Source organism: Euprymna scolopes, chromosome 36, assembly GCF_053919585.1.
Source record: "Euprymna scolopes isolate OS-2025 chromosome 36, ASM5391958v1, whole genome shotgun sequence".
NCBI classification, from domain to species: domain Eukaryota; kingdom Metazoa; phylum Mollusca; class Cephalopoda; order Sepiida; family Sepiolidae; genus Euprymna; species Euprymna scolopes.
In genome coordinates, this window is record NC_136517.1 from 71,380,081 (window position 1) to 71,387,554 (window position 7,474).

The following is a 7,474-nucleotide window of genomic DNA, read 5'->3' on the forward strand; positions in this document are numbered from 1 at the left end:
AATAATATAATTATAATGGATTATAATATGATAATAATATAATTATAATGGATTATAATTTGATAATAATATAATTATATTGGATTATAATTTAATAATAATATAATTATGATTTAATAATAATATAATTATAATGAATAATAATTTTATAATAATATCTCAATAATGAATGGATTATAATTTAATAATAATATTAATATAATTATAATGATCATAATTTTTAAATAATAATTTAATTATAATAGATTATTAATAAAAATTATATAATTTAAATGGATTATAATTAATTAATAATAATATAATTATAATTGACAATAATTTAATAATAATAATAATAACAATAACAATAATAATAATAATAATAATAATAATAATAATAATAATAATAATAATGGATTCTGATTTAATAATAATATAATTATAATGGATTATAATTTAATAATAATAAAATAATTATAATGGATTATAATTTTATAATAATGATAATAATAATAATAATAATTTTAATAATATAATTATAATGGATTATGATAATAATAATAATAATAATAATAATAATAATAATAATAATAATAATAATAATAATAATAATAATATAAGTATAATCGATTATAATTTAATATCATAACATTATGGATTATTATTTAAATCCAGTGTCAACAAATATGCTTACATTGGATTTAAGCATGATCATGTATTAATCTGCAAGGAAGCAGTCCTATGGTAATATGTTCTGCAGATGAGAATTTCTTGGAAAGTATGTTTGTTTATTGAAATTTTGTTTGATGTTAGGCCCACATAGGAAGCAAGGAAGGGCCTGTGAAATTGCGATAGTAAGACAAGTTCTTGCTGTGAATGTTTTATAAAGGAAAAACAAAATGTGAAGCTCAGTCCAATATAACGTTACCCATGTTTACACATGGGACCCACACGTTGTATGCAGTCTACATCGCAAAGGAGATCAAGACAAGTGATAATTCAGGCTCATTTTTTTTTTTTTTTTTGTCACAACGACCTTTATTTCCTCGTTCTCCTGCCAAGCGTGACTTCTCGTTACGGCCGTGACGTCACCTACGTCTCTCACATACTTTTTATAGTCCTTTTCTTTTTTCTTACCGTGATGTAATTTCTTAAATAGCTCGGTATTTGCATACGTGCGTCCACTCGGTTACATGAACAACTACCGCGGAAATTACGACAGAGTAGAGAAAGATTTAAGCATTTCGTCTGCAAGAAAAGAGTTATAAAGAATGGAATAGATCGTCCCCTATTAGATTAGCTGCTATTAATGATAAAATAATAAAAATTAATATTTTTTAAACTACCAGTAAAAGTTTTTTAAACTGAATTTACATCGTATGTTCACCTATAGATTTTATATAGGTGAAAATACGATGTAAGTTCAGTTTATTGATTTTACTTAATCTACTTATAAAAAAGCAATTTGAAAGATGAAAACAAATCATCACTGCCCCCCCCCAAACAAAAACATCCCACTTAAAATAGGAGTGACAGTTTTCTGATAAACACATTTGTCTCCTTCTGAATTTAGACCCGTACACTGTTTCTCTTAAAGTGTCCACTCGATCTGTGCGTTTAATGATGAAAATTCTGTCTCAAACTTAAGCATGAGAGAACAACAGACGGACTGACGGACGGGCGAACGGACGGGCGGACAGAGCCTTTTATAAAAATACTTTAATTCTTTTAAAGACACTCAAATAAAAGTCTGTATAATCACGGCTGTGTTTACACAACGGATGATCCAACAATAATGGAGGACGGCGAAAGCGCCATCCTGTGGATATCACGGATAATGCCCTTCTTCTCTATTCACTTTATATCTCTTAACATAAAAATTACACCTGGTGTTCAAAAGAGTTGCCTAACCGGTTATAAGTAAATCCAAATATCTTACGTTTATATATTGTCTAGTTCATGGATATTGACTTGAACCCAACTTTCAACATGGGCTACTTAAAGAAAGAGTAAATAACTAAATTAATTGAAACTGTGTTGAGTGTTGCATCATTTTAAAATTCTCTTTAGCTGTAAATATATTATAAGATTTAAATGAACATTTTTATTACAATTTATGGCTTGGTTTCCTTATCTTAATTGTTGTTATCGACTGTTTTCCCCCCTCAGCCCTTCTAGTTAAAGTGATCAGGTTACTTTGAGATTCTCAGCTCCAATCTTTGATTCCATCTTCTAAGACATCCACAAAAAAAAAACAAAAAAAAACACCTTTCTTCCCCAGCGTGCCTAGAGTTAAACAAAATTTCCAAGAACAGAACTTCTTCGCATGGTTTTCTCGTCTGTGAAACACATTGCTATAGAACTGCTTCTTTGCAAACTACAACATAGTCGTCTTCAAATCTAATGTTAACAGATTTCTGTCATGTCCCCTTTTCACAAGAAACCAAACTTTATTTGTAGCCGTTGCATGACATATCTATTTGGTTTATATGTATCTGCAATACCTTGCGTTATGTTGAGTTGTGGGTTAGACTTTGTACATGCACAATAACGTCTAGATTGAGATAACTACGTAGTTATGAGGATATCACTCGACAGATGCAACAAGTCAATGCACACTAAGGAAGATGGCACAAAAAATGATTTAGTTTTCGAGTCAAGCTCAGCACGTTAAGATGTACTATTCTGTTTTGGGCGCAGTTTTACAATCGTTCACTGTGCAGAGGGAGGCAACTCTCTTTTACTAAAAGATTCGTTCATGTTTTCATCTCATAATTTAGGACGCTCGATGCAGCATTGCAGCGGTATTTTTTTTTTTTACATCAAAACATAAAACAAAAGAAAGCTGCGACGAATTTTTTTAATAGTCCTCTACAATTCTTTACGTGACTATTAAGAGGAAACCAACGAACCAACGATATTTTCATTAGATGAAAACATTTAAAGCTTTTTTTTAATGTAATCGACACTAACCGCATAAGGAAGACAATGCAAAGAATTTTAGTTATGATTGTTTTAAAATTATTAAGAATAAACAATCTTTTACTCACCTCAATGTTTTGGAGGATATTTGCATAAGACACACTGGACCAACCTTGTGTAATACAAATTCGTTCATATTAAAGTTGTAGCGGACTGGTGGATATATTATATATATCCCCCAGTCGTACAAAATAGGAAAAATGAATTGAATTGAGGAAGAAACGAACAACGCGTTTATTGAAATAAACGAACAAAAATTTATTTCGTGAAGAAACAAATGAAAGAAAAGGATACAGCACGTGTTTAGTTTGGCGTGCGTCTCTCGCTGTTAACTGGTGAGAGGGAAAGTCTATTGTTGTAGAGGGAGAGAGAGAAAGTGAGAAAGTCAATCCAGTTTGGCGTGTGTCTCTCGGTGTTAGCTGGTGAGAGGGAAAGTCTATTGTTGGAGAGAGAGAGAGAGAGAGAGAGAGGGAGAGAGAGAGAGAGAGAGAGAGAGAGAGAGAGAGAAAGTCAATCCAGTTTGGCGCGCGTTTCTTACTGTTAGCTGGTGAGAGGGAAAGTCTATTGTTTTAGAGAGAGAGAGAGAGACAGAGAGTGAAAAAGTCAATGCTGGCCATGGAGATAGAATGTGTTAGGTGTACGTACTGTCTGTTGGCTCTTGCCCCACACATAGTAGCAGGTGACGTGAGGTGCACAGGCGCTCGCCCCGCAGAGAGCGGCTGGTCCATCAACCGCCCAGGTCGGGAACCGAATCGAAAAGGCAGGAAACAGCTCAGGTTTCTTGCTTTTGTAGTTGTTTCCGGTGGTCTTTTGCGCATGTGTGGATTTCCTTTAAAGGGAAGTGACCTTGCCCATGTGCGCGTATGTGTGTACGTGCGTATGTATGTTTGTGTACGCGTGTGTGTATGACAAGAAGCGTGGTTTGAAATGTGAACGCATGTTTTTGTGTGAGACTAGAAAAGGGCTCCCACAAAGTTATTCAACTAGCGAACAAACATGGCGGATTTTCTTCAAGTTGAACTCAACGTCAATTGAACATTTACGTTTTCCTTTACAAATTAGTGTAACGCATTTCTTTGAAAAGTTGTGAAAATTACGATGCCGAAATTATTTTAGTTTTAATTTAAAACATATTTTGCGTTCAACATTTATGACGTATAAAAAGTTAAAAAATAATTCATGCTAACTTGTCCTTTTTTGTTAGTGGTCCGTCTTAATTGTAATGTTATGACCCTTTAAGCTGTGATCATAACGTAGTATCTGTTAACTGTGGCAAGCGGGGTCAATGGTCAAAACATTATTATTATTATTATTGTATTCTTATTAATTGATTTGAGCGATGGATGGTCGCTGGAACAGTAATTATGATTAGAAGAATAAACAATTAAATTTGCGGAAGAAATTATTGATGTGTGAATCGCAAAGGGAATGTGAAAATAGAAAATATATGTAAACATTATTTTGGGGTTTTGAATAAACAAATAGCTAGCTGTGGACATTAGGTTGGTCTGAGACATGTAATTAGGTGATGTAAGAGAACACGTGATGTAGTTAGTTTTGGAGAGATGCAGAGAGTTGAGGATTGACCACCAAAGCGGAGATACATCTAGAAGGGGTGGACAGACAGCTAGGGAGCGAGCTGTAAGAATAGAAAATGTAGACGAACTGCAGATCCTGTGAAAACCATTTGAGACAACTGTAATAAATTTATATTATAAAAATATAAAGAGTGGTTTTAATGGTTTCACAAATAAGAACAGATGTCTCAATTGGATGGTGCTGATGGTTTCATGGTTCATCACAGAGAAGCGGGAAGATACAGAAGAACTCATCAAGAGAAAAAGGTATGAAGCATATATTATTCTTCTTACATATGAACTGTAAAAATATCCCGTGCGATAAGTCTGATACAACATGACTCAGTTTACACGCCAATATCATGTCCTCCTGGCTAAACAACATACATACGATTTATACGTTTATTATCTGTCTGTTAAAAGAACAATATCTTACATCCATTAGATAACACATGACACGTTTTAATATATCATCTCCTCCAATATAAACCAATATACAACATTAATGTCTGGTTGGCGATTTATATAGAACAACCTGGATCTTTCTGTTGGTTAGAAAGGATCTAATCATATTAAATATTTCAGAGTAAGTGTGCATCTCAAGGGTTCAACAACTCTGCGACCTAGGAAAGGAGGAAATAATGGCGATTCGATGTCATTGTTCATGAAATGTTTTTCCTAACCAGGATTAACCTTTTATGATCTATGAATTATGATGTAAATGATTAAAAAATATTTTTATAACCTGAATTATAATGTAAATGATTAAAAAATATTTTTATGACATTAATTTTATGATGTAAATGATTAAAAAATATTTTTTGTTAATTTTAGTTAGTTCAAAGGGTATGATTGTCTTCAAACTAGAGAAATCATGACGTTCAATAGTTAAACTACCATTGAGAATTTTTGTATTTCATAAACTTACCTTGATTATTATCTATAGTGCTTGAAAATCCTCCACTCTCTGAATGGGAGCATTCTGAATGTAGGCAACGGAGAGATGCAATCTGGAGGTATCTGTCATATACACAGATATTGAACTAATACGTACACAGCATGTTTGAATCAATTCCTACTTATTCATGTCGTTATGTTTATTAGTTCAACCAGGTCATAAAGGGTTAAATAAAGAACTAAAGTGTAAATTCTTGTTGAGCTGTATTTTATAATGACATTGGTCTGTACTAGAGTGACATGATTAAAGATAGCACACACGCACATGTATCACAGTTGCAAAAACACAAAGAGATGATGCTATATCAATATTCATTACGTTATGATATTTCATTTTACACATTTGCTTTCTGTATAATGATGATTACCTTTTGTTAGCTTGCTTATTAAAAAAGCGTTTTATCCAAGATGGATTCAGTACCTTGCACGGATTAAGCCAAAAACTATTTCCAATTTGAACATAAAAGCTTATTTCCAATTCAATAAGATTTTAGTTATGGGCGTTCACGGGAAGAAAAATGTAGATGTTTGCCGAAATGACTATCTCTGTCAATCTTCTATTGACTTTCCCTGCACTTTATAATATATTTTACAAACGTTTTATCGATAAACATAAGTTTAGCGAAATCAGGTCTATTGTATGTAATCAGCCCAGATAAAGATGACATGAATATAGTCAAGAGAGAATTGCTCATAACTGGAGGCGTGAGGTCAAGGTATCGTCGAATACCATCTTTTCCTTTAATTGAGAGTATGTGGTCTGAAATGCTACCAAAGAAAAGATAAGCTACTCTCTTGTGATTAAACGCCTTAAAAATTGGTACAAACCTGTTTCTGTGTGGCATGCAGGATCCAATGCAGTCAAAAAGAACAAAGAAAAAGAAAATGGTGGCCTTTTTCCTTTATATGCTTCCCACCTAATATGCAAATGAGATGTTTTGTTAGCAGTGCGTCGTGTTTTGGACAGTTTTTGCTAGCAGAGCATTGAGTGTTGGGCCAATGCGTTTTGACAGCAGTGACCCCCGTGAGAGCTTTAATTGTTATAACAAAGCTTAGTCAGTTAGAGTCTTCGTTTGCTTATAGCAGTGTGTCAAATTTAACCTTGGAAATTGTTACTTGGAAGCGAAGCATAGTTAATAATCCATCAAGGCAAGTGTAGAACAGCACTCGATTGTTTTAATCACAGTTTCTTCTATCCATTCTATACAGACCTCCTGAATGATTTAATTAGTATTTACCAGGTCTTCTTCATCTAATGTTAGAAAAAAATCTATAGAGTCGTTTTTAACAGTCACTCAATGTACACATGTATATGCGGGCACTTGGGCTTTTAACTAATAACTTTTGTTTTGATGTAGTCGTGCTGAGATTTCTCATTTGCAATTCTGTTGTTTAATAAAGAAAAACGAACACCATTGTAATCTACAAAAGAATAAACAATTGTTACCTGTTTTAAGTTGGAGTTGTGTTTCTATTTGGAAGGTGAATTCTTTGGCTGCAGCACTCACATGTTTCACACTGTGATTGATGTCGGAATCAAACAACAATTTTGGACCAGCACAATGAACAGACGATCACAGTCGGTATAGTGAACGCACATAAACACACATTATCATTTGTTGTCAGTGACCCGCATTGACCCTGAAGAAAGCAGCAAATTTTAGAGGCATACAAATGAGCTTACATCTCACCCTGAAGCGACAAGGACCAACTCTGCAAAATGCAATGATTGCAAGATGCACAGTTACAGAATTAACCATGTAGGATGACTTCTCAAATAAAACGTCATCTGAAAAGAACAACAAATGTTAAGTTGAAAACAATTCATTTCCTTCTGCTCACCTTTCTCTTGTTTTATCATGTTTTACTCCGGGTTGTTTTTGGCTTTAGAAAGGCATCCTCCTTTGTTGTCATATTATTGATAGGCTTATGTATAGAAATGTGAACTAAAACGAAAACTTTTTTCTGTCTCAATATCT